The following is a 19171-nucleotide window of genomic DNA, read 5'->3' as shown; positions in this document are numbered from 1 at the left end:
ACTGGTTTCCATAACGCGGTTAGTATGTCTGTTGTGATGCATTGAGATTGATAGGGATATGTACAAATGAGGAGATGAGGTATTTGTGATGTATGTCATGCTCTTCACGGTGGTATGTCAGTAGTTTTTTCACCAATGCCGTATGTCACGTCCGTCATACGTGTAATGCCATAGAGGAAAGCATGAGGTTACACAAAAATAAACACTTTCATTGACCATTCACTTCTATAGCAATGCTATTTTGTTAAAAATGATTCATGTATTTGAATGCACAGTCTGGTCTTAATGCATGTATAAAAACATAAAGAAAAGGACAACCTTAACCAATGCCTTTACCGAGTACAGGATGCTAAACTGACCAACCCAAGTTCGGTACAGAATAACACCCGCCTGGAAATATCTGTGGTCAAATTCAGGAAAACCCACAGGTGAAAAAAGACAGCATTAAATATTGACAAATATGGTTAATGTAAATAGCTGATGGTTGTTAAGTAAAGAAACACAAAACGCTAACACAAAATCATCATGCGATTCTGCACTGAAAACTACGGATTCTGATTCGGTGTAGGATCTGATATACAGTGCGCCGAGTTACCTATCCCTAGTTCCAAGGATTCGCTGCTTTGGTTTTATCTAAGTGTAAACATTGGTCTGACGCGCCGTGATAGTATCGAAACACAGTGAACTGTGCAATCTCATTCAACTCAGTCAAACCTTGAGCGGTTCCGGAGCCTAGCAGTTACACAGTGTTCACGCTTCACGACAAACCACCGAGTTAAACTCTAAGGTGTTATTACTAAGACAGCTTACTATGTCCCCTTTCGCCAAATCTTAGAGTGTTATCATGATCACAGCTCTGTCCATATGATTTTCAGGGCGATGGGTTAGCCTTTGGTTAAAGTGTTCACTCTGGGTTTGATTCCCCATATGGGTACACTGAAACCATTTTCTGGTGTCCCCTGTCGTGATGTTACTGGAATAATGCTATACACACTAACTCTTGATTTTCGCACAAGGTTTCCGTTTATGCACAGTAGATTCTATTTCTGTTATAAGCTGCAAAGGATCGCAAGGCATTCTCTGGCGTTAACGTTTCATAAACAAACGGATTTCGACGTAATTTCGCCTTTTACTTTGTTCCGACTGGGCTTCGGCTTATTTCTTGACGAGTTAACTGCGTGTCAACTCTATCTTGGTCAATTAGAACGTTCAAATCACCACATTAATCTAAATTGAGCGAAATGGCTGTCCGCATACTTAGCGTTATTTTCTTCTAGATCAAATTCCTGGTCTTTATTTTTGTGGTTCTGTCATAACCGTCACATTCATCTGTTTCCGTAAATCTGATTTATATTACAAACTGTCTGATATCATAAACCCACTCTTCGCTGAGCTGTATATCGGATCATAATTTGCACATATATTCTCGAACCGCATCAAGTCAAAACCTAATGTAGCGCGTATAAGTTTCGAATCAATCGCAGTCTATTTCATTGCGACAGCGCGCTTTGACAATGTCGATGTCACTCAATCAGACTGGCAGCAATGAACAACAGTCTGGATAGGCCTTATGAGTATTGGTTGAAGTGGTGCTTATTTCCCTAGTGCATTTCGCTGACTGATTACATCAATTTCAGGATGCATCTTGGGAGACATAGGCAATTTATGTACAAACTGTCTTGGATGATGATTATGTTGGGGAACCTTTGTCCTCTATTGTCTCACGCGAAGCCCTCTTTTAAACCTTGTAATCAGGATTAATATGACGTGGGAATACAGTCTGTGCATACATATGGCATCTCCGACTATTACGTTCATAAGGGTGTTAATTATTTTCGTGGTTTGTGTTATCACTAAAGTTGAATAGTGTGATAGAAACAAACAACTCAAAATTAGGAGGGTTACCAGTGAGCAAACATTAAGATACAGAAAATAAGGAAATGTATTGCAGAAAGGTGTTAGTGAGTGAAGATGGTTTTACGCCGCTTTAGCAACATTGCAGCAACATCACGGCGGGGAACACCAGAAAAGGGACTCACACATTGTACCCATTTGGGGAATAGAACATTCGGCATGAGGGGTGAATGATTTACCCACTATGCTACCCAACAGGCACAATTGCAGAAAGAGTTAGTGATGTGTTTCACAGACTCAGAGTCAGACCGCTGCATGGATATTTATTTGTTTTATTTACTTTTATGTTAAGTATGGATAAATAACCTTCCTGGCTTAATTTATAACTCCAGTGGAGTAGAATAACGTGAAATGTGTGTTCAAAATATAGTATTTGTTGGAGAACGTTCATGGGACATTTTAGCAGTTAACCTGAAACAAACTGTCGAAAGGTGATTGGTTTGATGAATAATTGAACATTGCAAAGGTTTAATTCAATCAAGTATTGAAAAACAAAATTAATACCTGATATATATTATCATGTTAGTCTTTCATATAAGCCGTCTTATTGAGCAAAGGAATGGTATATATACATTATCAAATGAGTCAATGAACGCTGAATGAATCAATGAATGAAGCATTGCAAGAGTTTATTTGTTTTCGAATTACGTGAACACGTTGAAAAAATATTATTGGCTTAACTTCTTTGTGAAATGTACAACACCTTCCCGTAAAACCAGTTAGCAAGTGCTCAGAATAACTGCCACCATTCATGAAATGTCGTACATATATTTTTTCTTATCAGTTTTCGGTTTCGTGAAACATTCAACAACAACCCCTTGTCTATATCCAGAAGGTCGTTGTTGAATCGTCATTGTTTCATCACACGGTGTTGACAGTCCCGCTGGAAGACAGCTGATGATGAAATAAACATCGCCACGTGGTGCAATGGACAAGTATGTCACGCGGAGACGCGAACATCAAACAAGGCATTTACGAATTGAACTAGAAACAAACACAGGCAACAATTCTGAATTGTACCAGCGTTCCGTGCGAGCTAAATATTGTCTGGTAACAATGAAGTCACCGGTACTGGCTCTTCTCGTGTTGGATGTATATTTAAACCATTCTAATTCTGATAATTGAGGGACTGCACTTTGCTGTTTGCAAAACGTTTAACCTTGATGGTATTTGTTTGAGTATCTATGACAGATATTTTTGGTCGCCGGAAAACCTTTTTATGGTGAACTTTTAACTTTTTGAAGTTGAGTTTTAGCATTTAGCAGCTTGTGTTGAGTTTTTTCGGTTTATATCATGTTGAGTTAACCAACACGTAGTTTCCTTCATTTGAACGGACTTCCTGTGGAAAGGCGGGTGTTAGGCTCCTCGTGGACAATGGGTTGTAAAACACACGTGGATGTGATTGGCAGCTGTAATAGATCGACATTCCTGTGATTAGGGCTGACGTGAGGACTCATGACACGTTTGCTGGAGAATCAGTTTGGATATGAGTTGAGGTATGAATATGACATTTACATGCGATATTCTTCCGTTGCCATTTGCCCTGTTGCGTTAAATGCAGACGGGCATTTGTTTTGAACATTATGTAGTCTATTGACGCCATTTCATAATATATATTATTGTCACCCAGCGTCGTGAAGTCTTCAAAATGTATTTGGATTCTGTGTCTAAGGCGTGCTAGCAGCCTAAGATACTAACTCATCCGTTAAGATCCGGGTTGATCATCATCAGTACCCCATGTTTGTCGTAAGTGGCGACTAACGGGATCGGGTGGTCAGACTTGCTGACTTGGTTGACACATGTCATCGGTTCCCAATTGCGTAGATCGATGCTCATGCTGTTGATCACTGGATTACTGGATTGTTTGGTCCGGACTCGATTATTTAAACATCGCCGCCATATTGATGAATGCTGCATCAAACTACCCTCACTCACCCGTGCAAACGCGTCTGTATATAATTATAACCTACTGTTGTTGCTAGTTTTAAAAAATCCCTTCCCATTAAGTACTGTTTAATTTAAGTCACACATTGTCAGCACTGTTAGCGACTTGAAGACTAGTCGGTCTTCTAGACGAGACCCGAAAGATATACTAAAATGGAGCCCATCTCAGGTCTAGAATGATTTTGCACGTCTAGATAGCCCCATCTCTAACACTATATTACTATAACACTATATGCTCCATTTTGGATGGTGTTTTCATTATGTAGACATATATTTTAAAGTAAGCTCTCCGTGATCTCAGTAGGTCCTCGTTCCCCGCCCCTGTAGTTATTCTATCAGGGATGTAATAGAGTATCGCGAAAAGAAAGTATCCAGAATGTTCGTCTACATAAACTATGATTAATATTGGTATTTAAATCCTACACCCATGGTTTGCATGCGACGCGGTAACTCTGGACTCGTGACGACCTCGTCCAATGTTTTTTTTTGGAAAACCGCAATAAGAGACTAATGCGCCCTTATGGTCTTGTACTGTCTGTCAAGGGACCACAGAATGTTGTTATTAGCGTTTTTATTTCTCCTCCTTTCGGTCGTTAAACCGTAGATCGCTGCCTCACTCCAACGCAAATCTGCCGTGCACCTTTAACGCTCTCCGGAACTGGAGAAGATCGTTGCGGTTCGCCTGCCAGTGGCTCGTCGAGTCTCTCAGTGCTCGCTTCCTAGTTTCTCTATAGGCAGGTGTTAGGGCAACACTGTCAGTTGCTGTTTTTTCGGCCGAAACCTTGTGGCATTCCCTTTGAAAACTAATCAGTTTGCCTCTGAAGTCCGTGGTCTGTCTGTACAGCAATTTCTCGCCACGACAGCGAAAACTAAAAAATTCATAAGCTGTGTAAAAATTTCTGACGTGCTGTTTAGGAGAGCATGGCTCAGCACTCGGATCACATTTGTTGCTGGCTCTCAGCTGCTGCAGGCGGCAGAAACCGACAGGGATATCTTCATAGATGCGTGATCTCGATGAGATGATATATTGTGATATCGTTAATGTTTATAGGATCTCATAGTGTTCTTTAAGTACCCGCAATCGACAACCTGGTAATTTAATTGTTGGTATTTGCAGTTTTATAGTAAAAACTTTAAAGGAAATAACAATATATTGTTGTTTGATCTCTTCCTGGCTGTGAGTTTATTAGAGCATGAATCATGGGCGCTTCCACATGATGTCCTTGAACTCGCACAAAGACCGTTGTGAGCTTATGGTAGTGTAGGCTTCAACATGCTCCACAGTGTTGGAGATGTGCTGTCTTGTTCTGGTATAGGTTTAAACATATGCTCCATGAAATTCGACCCAACTTCAAAAATGGCCGCGTGGGAGCCATATTTGTTACGTCTGTTTTGCCGCTTGTCAAAGACATGTGATTTCATCTCATGCAAGTTTGAAAAATCTGATTCCAACCTTTTGTTCACACCCTTAGATGTCAGGATCCGCTGGACTCGTACCCAATTTCATCATTTAGACGGCTAAAGTTTTATTAACACACCATTGTTCAACATAATGGAGCGCTATCGTGTGAACGGAATTTTGTTCTAAGCGATGTTAACGCAACTCTCTGTATGAAAAGCTAACTAGCTTCGTCAGACCGTGTAACATTGTCCAAATCTTTCACCTCTCTGCTATATTTCATGTTGGGATTAACCAGAATCTGCTATACCTTCATAGTTTTGAGTTCCTGATACCTTCTGTTACCATTCATCACCATCATCCAGCTCGGAATTTTCTGTATTACGTTTTAACCCTTTGATTCCGGACTCAATGCGATCAGTTTCAAATCGACTGGATTCATGAATGTCCGTATTAAAGAATCTGGGTCAGCAAATCCCTCCTTAAACAAGTCACCGTAGCTAAGAAAACCTCATTCCCTAATGCGGTCGTTCCCTCCTGTCTAAGTGGAACACCTTGCCACAATATCTTCTGTTTGAAATGTGACCCCCTTGAACCAGTTTTTGGTCATGCACTTGGCTGATAAGTGTGTCCGCGGCTAGCAACGATCGCCACTGGAGCAGCACACGAAACTGTTTCCTTGTTACCACACAAGAACCAGACGCTAAGAACGATTTCTGTAAAATTGGCACAACATTATCTTTGTCCGAAAGGTACAGTTTACAGTTTAAATTGGTCCTGTGTAACGAGGTTTCACCGTATTAGAAATACATGACTCGCAGGATCCCATCGATTCATTTCCCAAATACCAAGTGTATCCGCTGTACCTACACTCTCATAGACTGAGTTCATTGTGCTAGAACTAATATGTGAATGTCGTTGTACAAAGCGATCTTAACGCTAAGATGACCTTAACTCCCATATCTTAACATGACCTCACTACAGTCTTAACGCTGATGTTGTTTTGCGGCGGTGGGGTACCGTAGTGGTTAAAACGTTCGCTCGTCACGCCGAAAACCCGGATTCGATTCCATACATGGGTACAATGTGTGAAGCCCATTTCAGTTGTCCCCGACTGTGGTATTGCTGGAATATGGGTAAAAGTTGCATAAAACGTTACGTTCATTCATTCATTCATTCATTCATTCATTCATTCATTCATTCATTCATTCATTAATGTTGTTTTGTACAGCGACACCCTGTGTCCGAGGCCGGTGGTGAGACGATCATCGTACAACAACGCAAAGCCCCTTTGCACAAAGGTATTTAGCACTAAGATGACCTCATCTCACCCACCCCCAACCCATACGTTAACATCAGCTTACGACAGTCGTAGCACAAAGGGCGGATTGTACAACGGACCGTGTCCATACACCTAATTTCTACGTTTGGCTTTTTGACAAAAAACACTTAAGTAGACACATGTCGTAAAATGTATTTATTTCATTGCGATGCTGTCCTTAAACGAGTGTTTTTTGGACATATATCCTGCATTTACATAAGTGTACATGAGCGGTGGGTAGTCTAATGGTTAAAGCGTCACGCTGAATACCCGGGTTCGATTCCTCACTTGTGCCAGTGTGCCAGTCAAGAACTGATCTCAGTTGCAGCAATATCCTACATTTCTAATACACCCGGATCTACTTCAGCTTCTACTTACTTGTTGGGGCGGTGAGGGTAGCCTAGTGGTTAAAGCATTCGCTCGTCACACTGAAGAGCCGTGTTCGATTAGCTACATGCGTAGAATTTGTCAATTTCTGCTGTCCACCGCCGTGATTTTGAGGAAATATTGCTAAAAGCAGCGTAAAACCATACGCACTCACTACATTAGTTGACGGTTCTGTGTGCTGTAATCGTGGCACTACCGCAAACGGATCTTACGACAAGACCATCTTTATAGGGGAACAAATATTGTCGTACGCATCATTATCGCAGCTGTAGTAACGTACGGAAATAATTAATTCAAAAATATGCAGTTTTATGTAAAACGCACAATGAAGCTTTTTTTAGAACAGCCTGTCCTGATATCAAGTAAACCCGTTTATTTACAAACAAGGCAAGTCAGATCACGTGATATGCAAATTAGCTTGTAGTAGTCGCTGCGCGGAGTGTGCTGTGCATGACGCGATAATAGATCTCGTGCCACAGATACACCGTTGTGGGCCACGTCTCCGGGGTATGCTGGGACACGTGGTACTATATTCCACGTCACATGTATTGTAACACAACCACTTTGAAATTAATGGATAAATTATCACTGTAGATTTCATGTTCTAAGTGTCTACATATGGTAATGCCAAAACACCATCATCAAAAGGAATGTAAACCTTATTCTCGCTGTCGTATTAATAAAACATAAATATTGCTGCAAAGCGAAATATTATTTTCAAAATGTAGATTAATTTGATGACGCAGCGATATCTGTAATATCTAGGCTAATTGCCTTGTGACATAATGCTCCATGCAGTAGTATTGCCATTGTTGGTGATCCATCGAGTTTTATATTAATATTCAATAATAAATAATTCATGCTAATGAGATATATTGATCTGCTTTTACTACAGGATTTGTTCAGAAAATGCTGATCAGTTGCAGATGTCTGTTCAGCAGATCGACAATGATAAAACCGGTTTTGAAACATTAAGGTACATTTAGAAAGTAAAAGCTGCATTTGTCTCATTATTTGAGCTTTTCAAATCTTTCATTTTTATTGACGTGGATCCGGCAATTTTCTATCGGCAGCGAATCATCTTTATTATTTTCTTTTATATTCAGGGAAATATCAATGACTATCATTAAAGTTAATGTTTCTCTCAATCTCCCGATATTCGAGTTTTACTCCATCAGGCAGATTCGGAGGTATAATGCGCATTGGAACGTTACGTCCAATATCACGGCCACCGTATTGAATCATGTCCGCCTTTTAATAAGGCAATTAGAAATTTTCATAAATCATGCCCGCATCCCGAGTTTAAGACGTTCCTTCATTTTTTCAATGTCGGAATTCCACAAGAAACAAGTACCAAACTGCCACCATTTGCTGCGAGGGATTCCGCCAAGTGTATCGGAATGGCGGGAATATTGATCGGGAAGTCGTCTGCTGGTGCTTCTTCCATTATCCTCTGGGGGAGATCCCTGAGATTTGGACGGGGAATCGGGGAGGGAGTTGGGGAGGGGGGTTCGTGGCTTGGGATGATGTCAGAGACGGCCGGGGAAGCCAGTGGTATCGATTGGTGTTTCCTCCCTCGGCGAATCACGGGCTGGGTTGTGTTATATTTATGTAGTTGACCCGCGAGACTGTAGGCATAGACCTATGAGATGGTATTGTAAGCCCGTAGTATGGAAATCCTCGCTTGGCGAGCCAGCGTCACTCTGTGTAAGGAATGCCATTCAGGAATGAGTTCGGTGCTAATGGAGGCGGAAGACGAGCTGGAGTATGCTCGACCGTGCCAAGGTAGGAGAACACTCTAGGCTTTTCGAGGGCGTTTTCCAGAAACGTTTTGTATATGGTGTTTCAAGTGCGGTCGCTATGTTTAGATGGGGTATGTAGTCATTATTGAACTAAATGTAGATTGTGGTAAATGCTGATTTGTACATGTGATAACGTGTAATTATCCGAATTCGTTAATTAGGCACCTGTTTGGATGCGACGCGAGTTCCACACTGGGTTGATTTTGTTTGTTCCGTGAGAAGTCCGAACCGAATAGAAAGGGGTGCCTTTGATTGCATGAGTTTCCCTTGAGGTGGCGTTTGTTCTTTAATTAAGATGGTTTAATACATGTTCCTTTGTATTTGGTAAAATACCTGTTGTGTTTGTGTCCCAGATGATGTATGACTGGGACTGGTATCGGGATGACGTATGTTTTTGAGTATATGTATATTCCATCAGGATAAGATTTGTTACCATAGATATACAATTACTGACACTTCGTGGTACAGAGCAAGAGTATTGTTGAACATTAGTGACTCGATAACTATCACACCGCCGCCGTAGAGCTAGAATGTTGCTGAGAGTGGCGTTAAACAACAAACAAAACATAAGTGACCAACTGTTTTATCTGATGATTGATGTAACTGATAATATATTTGTATAAATCCTTGATCATGTGCCATTCAAACCTGGTTAAACCTTCGAAATGTATCTATCAAATTAACTATCATTTAAGAACAAACTCGCTTTGAACTATAACCCGTCGACTACAGTGCTTTCGGTATGTAAATATATCTGTATTTAAATAAAAACCCACTTTAATTTCAAGAAAATATTGGTTTGCCATAACCTTTAATCATTTCCTTTCGTACAACGACACGATTCCCTCACCGAAGTATATTGCATGTCAGTCTTTCATTTCAACAACTTGTTAAAATGTAATGTACAACATGAAACTGACATCCACCGCCCGATAGACGCAGCAGGCGTCAAACTCTAGCATCGGGGAACAGCCAGCGTTTGACTGTTGATGGATGGTGTGTGCATAGCAGTGCTACGATAGCGATCTATTTGAGTGACGTGTGCCGTTATTCACACCAAAAAGGGGCGATATCCACCACTCGTCATATATGACTCAACTGATATTGACACTTGTTAATTGCAACATAGTGCTGTCTACCGCGGACGGCCTGCAGCTACTTACTGACTTGTGGATAATCTAGTTATGTTGCGGAACTCTAATTACGTTTCGGAGGCATCTTGTGTACACACTGTGTATACAGTCCATGAGTAACATTGTGACCTTTGTGAGGTGGTTAGTCAACGAGGTTAACTGGGACTGGTTTGTCATGTGCTCCGGAGGTAAACGAATTAGTAAGATATATGTGTTAGTCATTTCTTTCAATTAGATCAACGGGTTATACTGCTGTAATTCCATTAATCAAACAGTTATGGATTCCAGTGAATACACTCGGAACTATGTTTGATCGGATTTCTGGAAGTTGTTGAGTCGACAATGAAGCATGCAGCGACACTTTCCGTGTAGAATATTGCACTGTTCTCAACCTCAAAGTTCCGAAAGCACCTTTAGCTTGATATCTGTATAAATATCTAAACTGAAACGTCGCTATATGCAATGAACAAGCTTTTGTAAATATTTCACTTAGTTTTGCTGACGAGAACCAGGTGTTATGGAAGCTAAGTTATCACAGACCCAAAATATGATAAAGTTATATGGAACAACTTTCTCTCCCGAATGGATTACGCCTCTTTCAGCAAAATCTTTTAAAAGACGCCTCTGGAGAAATCCATTTTCGATTTCGAAAAAAATCATGGAAAATTGTTTTTAGAATGGTGATGAAACCGGGTGTTCTTGGAAAAGTGAGCGTATCATGCCTTATTCGTTACGCTTATTACAAGCACATTCAAAGGAAAGTCAAGTGTTCATCCGCGTCAGCACGCCATATCCAGACATAGCGGGACATTACTCTCTGTGAGAACTCACTGATAGCTAACATTCCCATACAACAGATGACCTGTGGAGGTCTGAGTAACACGTGGTCTTCAACAACTCATTCTTCTCGTAAAAGCCGACCGAGGGGATCGGGTGGTCAGGTTGATTGACACATGTCATCGTATCCCCATTGCGTAGATCCATGATCATGCTGTTGATCGCTGGATTGTCTGGTCCAGAGTTTGTTATTTGCAACCACCGCTATATAACAGGAACAATGCAGAGAGCGACGAGAAACAAATTCACAGTAATCGATCGAATCGATATTCGACTAGCATGTGTACATAAACATATACACATTCAAGAGATAATGTATTTTGTGTTTACCGAGTTGCTCAATCTGAACCTTCCCAGACCCAGTTATGTGATGTACAGTAATCTACCATATGTCACATGGCTTCACGCCAGCACACTCCTTGTCTCAGCGTTACTGGTGTGGGTTGGCGTGATGTGTGGGATGGTCTGTACCTATCCGATGGCTTGCTTCATAACGGGCGGTGGGGTAGCTCAGTGGTAAAAGCGATCGCTCGTGACGCCGAAGAACGAGATTCAATTCCCCACATGGGCATAATGTGCGAAGCCCATTTCTGGGTCCCCCGCCGTGATAATGCTGGAATATTGCTAAAGGCGGCGTAAAACTAAACTCACCCACTCACTTACTTCATAAATGAACAAAATGGAAGATTTCCGTCAAGTTTCACTTCTAGTTCTCAATCACGTCATCACAAAGTGGGAATAAAACCAAAGCCAACAAATCCAAATGTGTAGCATGTACATCAAAAGACGAAAAATTGATAATTTTCCAGGCAATGATGTGAAGTAAATAAAATCCTAGCATTACATGGGGATATCACTTGTAAAAAACATTCATGGGATAATACCGTTTCATATTTGAATAATCTGCATCAACTTTTCAACAAGACGAAAGTGGTTTCGTTTCTATATTAATCGCAATCTTTCGTTTGATGAGCGTATGACTTGTACCGTCACGTTTCCATATCGCCCGCGGTGTTGACTGTGGTGCTTCAAGTACGTATCGAACGGCCGTGACTACACGGTCAAGACTACTGAGCATTCTGCAGTGTTTCCCCTATCAAATCCGAATGCTTTTATCAGCATATCTGTTTCTACGAACCGGAACATCAAACGGAAGGATTCTGCCATCTGTTGTGAATACATAATATGATCATGTTTGAAGGAATTAAAGAGCTCACATCTTCAAAGGAGCTATGTTCTATTCGGAGTTTTGAAGAAATATGGTTGAAATATTGTTACGTAACAGTGCTAAATGTCTGCGGAATACTCAGATCTGGGACTCTAAGAAAGTAATGTGGGTGTCTGAGGGGTAAGCAGGATTTATGTGACTTTAAAATTGTTTTTTTTTAAATGAATGCTTAAATGGGGTGCGCGGACATTTTTGTGTGAGTAAGGAGTTTTCTACTGAATCATTGCTTACTCATCCGCTTTACCAATATGCAGTAGCATCCGCCACGCCAACATCTCACACATAGACGCACCCATGTATCACTTAAGCAAACCCCACTCGGCATCATCTTGCCCTAACGCTGTGTAACTTCCACACGCCCCAACCTCACCACGTCCCAAAGTATGATAACACAACAACGCCCCAACGCAACCTGAATGACCCCTAAACATTCTGTCAAAACTGCAGCTCAGTCTCAGATTTTCAACTTTGTTATTACACTATGACATAACGTTATAACATGACGCCATACTAACGTTATAACATGACGCCATACTAACGTTGTGACATGACGTTACCATCTACAACGTTCTCACAACGTTGCGGAAACATTGTGTGTCAGCTGGGAACACGCCCACATGCACCTTGACCACAACACGCCTCAACACAGCCCATCCTCACCTTGCCCCAAAGTATTCAGACCTTACCTTTCCCTAATGAAGCCAAACACCACTTTAAAAAAAACGTAAATCAACATCACTTTGCCCCAATGCAGCCAAACCTTACCATGCCTCAATGCAGCCGAACCTTACTTTGGCCCAATGCAGCCGAACATTACCTTGCCTCAATGCAACCAAACCTTACCTTGCCTCAATGCAACCAAACCTTACTTTGCCCCAATGCAGCCGAACCTTACCTTGCCCCAATGGAGCCGAACCTTACTTTGCCCCAATGCAGCCGAACTTTACTTTGCCCCAATGCAGCCGAACCTTACCTTGCCCTACCTTGCCTCAATGCAGCCGAACCTTACCTTGCCTCAGTGCAGCCGAACCTTACCTTGCCTCAATGCAGCCGAACCTTACCTTGCCTCAATGCAGCCGAACGTTACCTTGCCTTTTCACACCATGTTAACAAACCGACTCAAAATAACCTCGCCCCAACTCCTATCAACAAGCAGCCACACTCATCGCTCCATCACCACCATCCTCAAGCCGTATCTGTGTAAGAAGATGAAGATACACTGCGTGAACGCTGTTGTTCAGTGAGGGCAACTTCGACATGTACAAAGTTCATTACTTTACAGGCAAGCCAGCCACGCCACGTGATTCAGGAGTTTTTATGATTATCCTCAATTTTCTGGGAAAATCATGACTCAGTTTCGATCGACATGAACCATTTCAATCAAATTTTCATGCAACGTTGTTCTGCAACAGAAAGAGGAGAAAGAAGACTCACACCCTAAGACCGTCATCCTTCTAAAAGGGCGAGAGGTTTATTTATGTGATATGGGATAATGTTGCACGTATCAGTGCTAACGTCTACTGATACTTTAAACACCCACATTCAGATGCCGCGCTAACGTCAGCTTCCTCATCCCAATAGCTAATCAATGATGCCGTGACGAAGCGTCATTTGCCAGGCAACTTCCCCCCAACTCGCTGCAAATGTTACACAACAATTTTCTCAGCGGCTTTGGCGTAATTGAGATAGTTTACTTACGATGTTGGTTGCTAGAGTAAATTCTCCATCAGTGACTGCAAGATGATTGATTAATTTTCATAGAGCGCCAACACTGATGGAACATTGGGAACGTGGCCTAGCTGCTGATTGTCATATGTCAATTGCCTTGTGAATTTCAATGAAATGAGCAAACACTGATGATCTGTCAAGTGCCTCTCTGGCTTATCAAACAGCATTAAGCTTCTTACTCGTTCACGGATAATTCCTTGCATGTTATGTAACGACAGATAAGCACGTATTGACTGGAGCGACAATCATTGACATCTTATAGCCAACCAATGCTTGAAGTAATGGAATTAAACCGCATGGAATCTCAACGGATCACGGTGACATCAAAGGATTCTTTGATTGCATCTTAAAACCCTGACAGCAAAGGCTGATGATAAACACACTTCTGTGACTTGTGTGGGGAAGCTACCAAGTGCTAAGCCATTTACAGTGCTGAAAAAGTACGAGTGCTCATGATTGTCGTAAAGGTGGATCAGATGTGAACATATTGTGTTCCACAGACCTTACCTGTATGAAATAATACTTTGGGCGACACCCCCTTTAAGAACATTTGACCTTCTAAACCGATTGTGTGACATGGTCATCGGTCTGTATGGTCATGTGTTGGCAATGTTGACCACCCGTGTGATCCAGATAGGGTGACGAATATCTATCCGCAGTTTCATACACCGTCTCATCTTTGTTACGAGATGTGTGGACGTAATCATCAAAATCAATAATACGTACTCAAGGCCCAGTTAACATTTTCAAGAACACGTTACCACTAGTAAGAACTGGAGTGGCTTACATACTGCTCATAGTAGTCTCGGGGCAGTAGAGTAGCCTAGTGGTCTAGTCATGTCCAGGACCAGGGATTCAATTCCCTACAATGGCACAATGTGTAAAGTCAGTTTCTTATGCTCCTTCCTTGGTATTGCTGGAATGTTTCTAAAAGCGTCATAAAATCAAACTGATAATAAGTCTCACGTAGTTTCTTGTATGTTTTTTGTGGGTGTTAGAGAGAACAATAACTATTGGGATACGAAACTTAAGTCGGAAGTGTTTTGTCTCGCTGTATTGTTTTCATTAACCACTTGAAGAGCCGTTGAACGGCGAAAGATCTTGTGGGCATATAAAGGATTTTTTCAAGAAGATATAAATGGATATATATACAGAGAGAGAGAGAGAGAGAGAGAGAGAGAGAGAGGGGGGGGGAGATATTGACAGTTGTCACATTGATTCGTTTGTTGTTGTCGAATATAACAGTTTAAATATAAAATTAACACTAACTTTGACGTTAGTATTATACTCAAACAAACTGATGACATTTTTATCGATTTTCCATCATACAGTATCACATCGTGCTATCGACTTCTCAACACCGAAAAAACTAATATCCAGTCTCGATTAATGGTTTTATTTGCTGATAGAGCCGTCGATAATTACCTTGCAATGAATCCGGCATATCACGGAACCACTACAAAGAGAACCTTGCAGTATTTCCATTGAACCGAGCAAATATATTTTAAAGGTTCTCCTGGCTTTAGTAATATGGTGTGAAGTTCACGTGAGGTTTCTTCTTTTGATATCAAATAATTGCTTTTGAGCTGTTTTGTGGCAAAATACAATGCATGATTCAAATACTGCGCTATGACTCACGAAGAATGAAAAACGAACTGACACATTGATGCTGTCAATAATCATAAATTTCTCTGTGGCAACCCATTTAATATCCCGATATCATTTGTTGTCTGAACAATTTACGAACTGCTCCAAGGACCCTGAGGACGGTTTTGTCAAACTGAAAATAATACGACGTGATATAACCAATACCATTGTAGGTGGTACAGTCAACACTGCACTGATGGCCGTTTTCATGTCAGATCTTCGAAATTTTGGAAATTTCGTTGTTATCTGTTGAATTTCATTCACTTCGATGTCAGTCATTTAATCAGACCTTTCATTTTATTCAAGGCCCCGCATCACTGGACGTTATCTGGCGATACAGAATTAATCATTTGCGAATGATGTGTTAGGTTTAATTATAATTTTATGCTATTCTGTTGACTCCATCGAAACACATAATTTAAAATACAAATTACTCTTATGATTACAAGTGTCCAAAAAAAAATCCTTTAAACAAGAAATATTATGCCAAAGTGACATTTGGACCCTTCACACGGCTCTCATCCACCTCCGAGACTTCACGAGATGAGCAGGCCCACAGAGCAACATGACAGCGCATGCTTCGTTAGCCTTATTCTTTCGGAATCGATTTTTAGCCTAATGATTGCAATTCATTTTCTCATTATTACATTTCTGAGATTCCGCGACAATCGCCTCACCATTTCCCCGAGGCAAAGAAGCCACAGATTTTCCCTGCCTTAATTTTGCCGAATATTGTTTGGAAATTAGCACGTTAAACTAATCTGCGCCAAGGGCGTTGTTTTTCCCCCTTACTGTTTCTGTATCTAGCGGATTTAGTGTTTGAAAGGGGGTACAAATATGTTTGCCATACCTCAGGTTTTTGTGTTTCTTAGATGCATGGAAATACATTTGCGGCTGTACTTGTATATCGTTTCTGCAGATAAATGGATCAAGTGTACGTTTGTATTAGATAGTAGCAGTTAAAATATCTTAACGCGGAGTCCTGAAAGTCACAAATATATACAAAGTATGGACACGTATGGTGGCGTTATTGTTTGAAGAAGATGAAAAATGGTCAAGTAAATGTTATTCAATACATATTCAAATAAACAGTATTCAATCTGGGGCTGAAGAGGATAGATTTTGTGAATGTCATTAGCTTGAAATTGAAAAATTTAAGGACTCTCACAGTGATTTTGGTTTATTATGACTAATTATCACCAGTGCATATCAAGTACAGCTTTTATCGAAATGAAATCAATGCACCCTATCAAACGGAGACTGTGTATGAACACATGATAAGGAAAAAAAACAAACAAGCAAAAACAAAACACTTGGCTTCCACAAAAATAATTCCGACATGAAATCTCCGAACACTTAACGAAGCATCCCAGCCAGAACATGAAGTAGTACTCCTTCAAAATCTTAATCAGCAACAAGATCATGTGGCGTCATTGAAAACCCCATGAAGAAGAAGAAAGTAGAACATGAGCCATGAACTGAGTCCAAGACACCGTTTACCATTTAACGTATTCAAGTCGAACATGTGAGTACAGATATACCAAGGAATATCCCCTGCCGGTATACGGTATTACGGTTTGAAACACATCTTCGGGATAATGTGTACTCTACATAATGTATTGCGGTTTGAAACACATCTTCGAGATAATGTGTACTCTAATATTTGGAAGTAATGGATTGTTATCATGGGGTGGGTGCCAACTACATCAACTACGATAAATTACTGGAGGGTCAATGATAGTCATGTGGACTTTATAACCTTTTCATTACGACAACCTTAATGTTCTGTCAGACGAGTGCAGCATTACGTGTTTAATAGTGTTCCTGTAACTTCAGAATGAGACAAAGTCAAAATAAGCTCTCAGGAAGGTAGTACTATGCACCCATTACCGTTACATAACCAAGTAGTTCTAATAGTCAGTTGTATAAGTGAGAGCTGCGGCCAAACTAATGAAGCATGGCTCTGTAATTGATTCCTCTTCTGCCAAGTAGTTCCTGCAAATTGCTTCATCTTCATCCATCATCTACAGAGATATCATTCTTTAATGGTTGTCCATCCCAGAGAGACAAGCCCTTCAACGCTAAATTGCTAATAAATCGAGCGTTTCAGTGTAGGTGGTTTATGAGAATCGTATCAAATAACGACAAAGATCGATGGATCGGGTTTGCTGATGTTACCTAGCAACAGAAATGTGTGTATTCAGTGCGATATGTAAATTGTTTTAGCTTGTGTTATGTACGTGCTCATGTGAGCCGTTTTCATACAGATGGTGAATGTTTCATATAAATCATATCTTTACCATAGCTGTATAGCCTGCTCGCACGCTTTGTCGATCAGGTTTGATTTTTTTATTTGGGTTATGAGTGTTATCGTCCCGAGGTTCGGGTTAATGTGTGTTTCAGCAATGACTAGCTTCGAAGATAATAAAACAGCTTAGCGAATATTGATTATTACGAAGCCAAAGACACATTAAACAGCATTTCAATTACAACACGTTGTGTTGACTTGGTTGGGGGAGGAAAATCGGAATTGGTGCAGCTTTCTGACGTTTACCACTTTTGGTGAATCCAAGAGCGTTGCTGTGAAAAGGAAGAAAACCTAAAGGAAGAATCTGGACGAATACTGGATTCGAACCTTCAGCCGTTTATTTCTCTAACGCCCATGTCAGTCAACAGCATACAGAAGGTGAACCTCGATCTTAGACGTCTAAGCCACCCATGTACCGCATCATGCTGTAAATGAGTGGACTAGTCTGTCTCACAGTCCTTGAACCACATTATTTCCCCGTCTTCCAAGCCCTACCTGCAGTGCCAATTTAGGTTCTGAATCTCTGGTCTCCCGTGGTTCCTTTTCAATTTGTACGTGTTAATTTGTTACTATAGATTAAACAATAGTCTTTGAGAGGACCCCTGTCACAAGAAACGTTGGATGTCTGGCACCACATAGCTGTTCACTGGTTGAGTTTCGGAAATGGTTAGATTTCAACATAACTGTAGTCATTCTCGTCATTTCGTAATATCCGAATCTGCCTTTGCGCGTGATTAGATCATTTGAAGACAAGCATATACACTGTTACCTCGTCAAGTTGTACCGAACTTCCAGTTCTCCGTTGATCTCGAAAAGTCCAGTGATGCGTCGTCAGGTTGTACTGAGCTTCGAGCTCTCCACTGATCGTGAAAAGCCAAGTGACCTTTGGCCTTTTATGTTCGAATGACAAAATATCCAAGACTGATCATTCTCTAGCCATAGAGCCATGTAGGCATAAATATCTCAAAAAGTCAACACCATTTATGTTTGTTCCAGATTTCACATAGTTGTAGACCCAAGGCTCCGTTCCCCATAGCAACGTCGGCACTACGACAATCGTACTTCTATGCAATGTTATGGGAGTAACGATCAACTCTTACGCTAGGTCGCTTTATTGAACTGGGCCCAGAAATCAGAGACACCATTCTTTACGACCGGGTAACATTATCCCAGTCAGTGTCTGGCCCCCACGTTGACTATTGCATCATTTCACTGGGGCCATCAACTTGTCCAATCTCGTCTGTCAATCTGTCTCTCCTGAAGGACGATGTCAATGTTTCTCAAAACACACAAATGGCATTACACCGACGCGAGGCCTCACTGGATCATCAACCTAGAGGCACCCGGAAGGAATCATTCCCGCTGTGAATCTTAAGCTGATGGCCTCCGATTACGTAAATGCAGACGAAAAGAAATCAATTGATTGTCCCTCTCGGTAATGTCACATGATTAAAAGAGCTTGGTTCCTGGGGTTTGGGAAGGAAAAAAAGACATTTGTTAACACGCTGACAGATCTTGACACG

At 41.1% G+C, this 19171-nt stretch overlaps 1 protein-coding gene across 3 annotated transcripts in view; it reads left to right on the top strand.

The window, feature by feature from the left end:
* LOC137277981 (uncharacterized) overlaps window positions 1-19171 on the top strand; it is a 68503-nt gene that overhangs the window by 36971 nt on the left and 12361 nt on the right. Inside the window, exon 1 of one of the 3 annotated variants that reach the window (XM_067810003.1) lies at window positions 8636-8750. The exons of the other annotated variants lie outside the window; for them this stretch is intronic. The gene's annotated coding sequence lies outside the window, so the exon portion shown is untranslated. Of the gene's footprint in view, window positions 1-8635; window positions 8751-19171 lie in introns of those variants that run through there. 3 annotated transcript variants of the gene reach the window in all.

This window comes from Haliotis asinina, chromosome 3 (assembly GCF_037392515.1).
Source record: "Haliotis asinina isolate JCU_RB_2024 chromosome 3, JCU_Hal_asi_v2, whole genome shotgun sequence".
NCBI lineage: Eukaryota > Metazoa > Mollusca > Gastropoda > Lepetellida > Haliotidae > Haliotis > Haliotis asinina.
The sequence above is the reverse complement of the archived record's forward strand: the minus strand, read 5'-3'. Positions and strand labels throughout refer to the sequence as shown.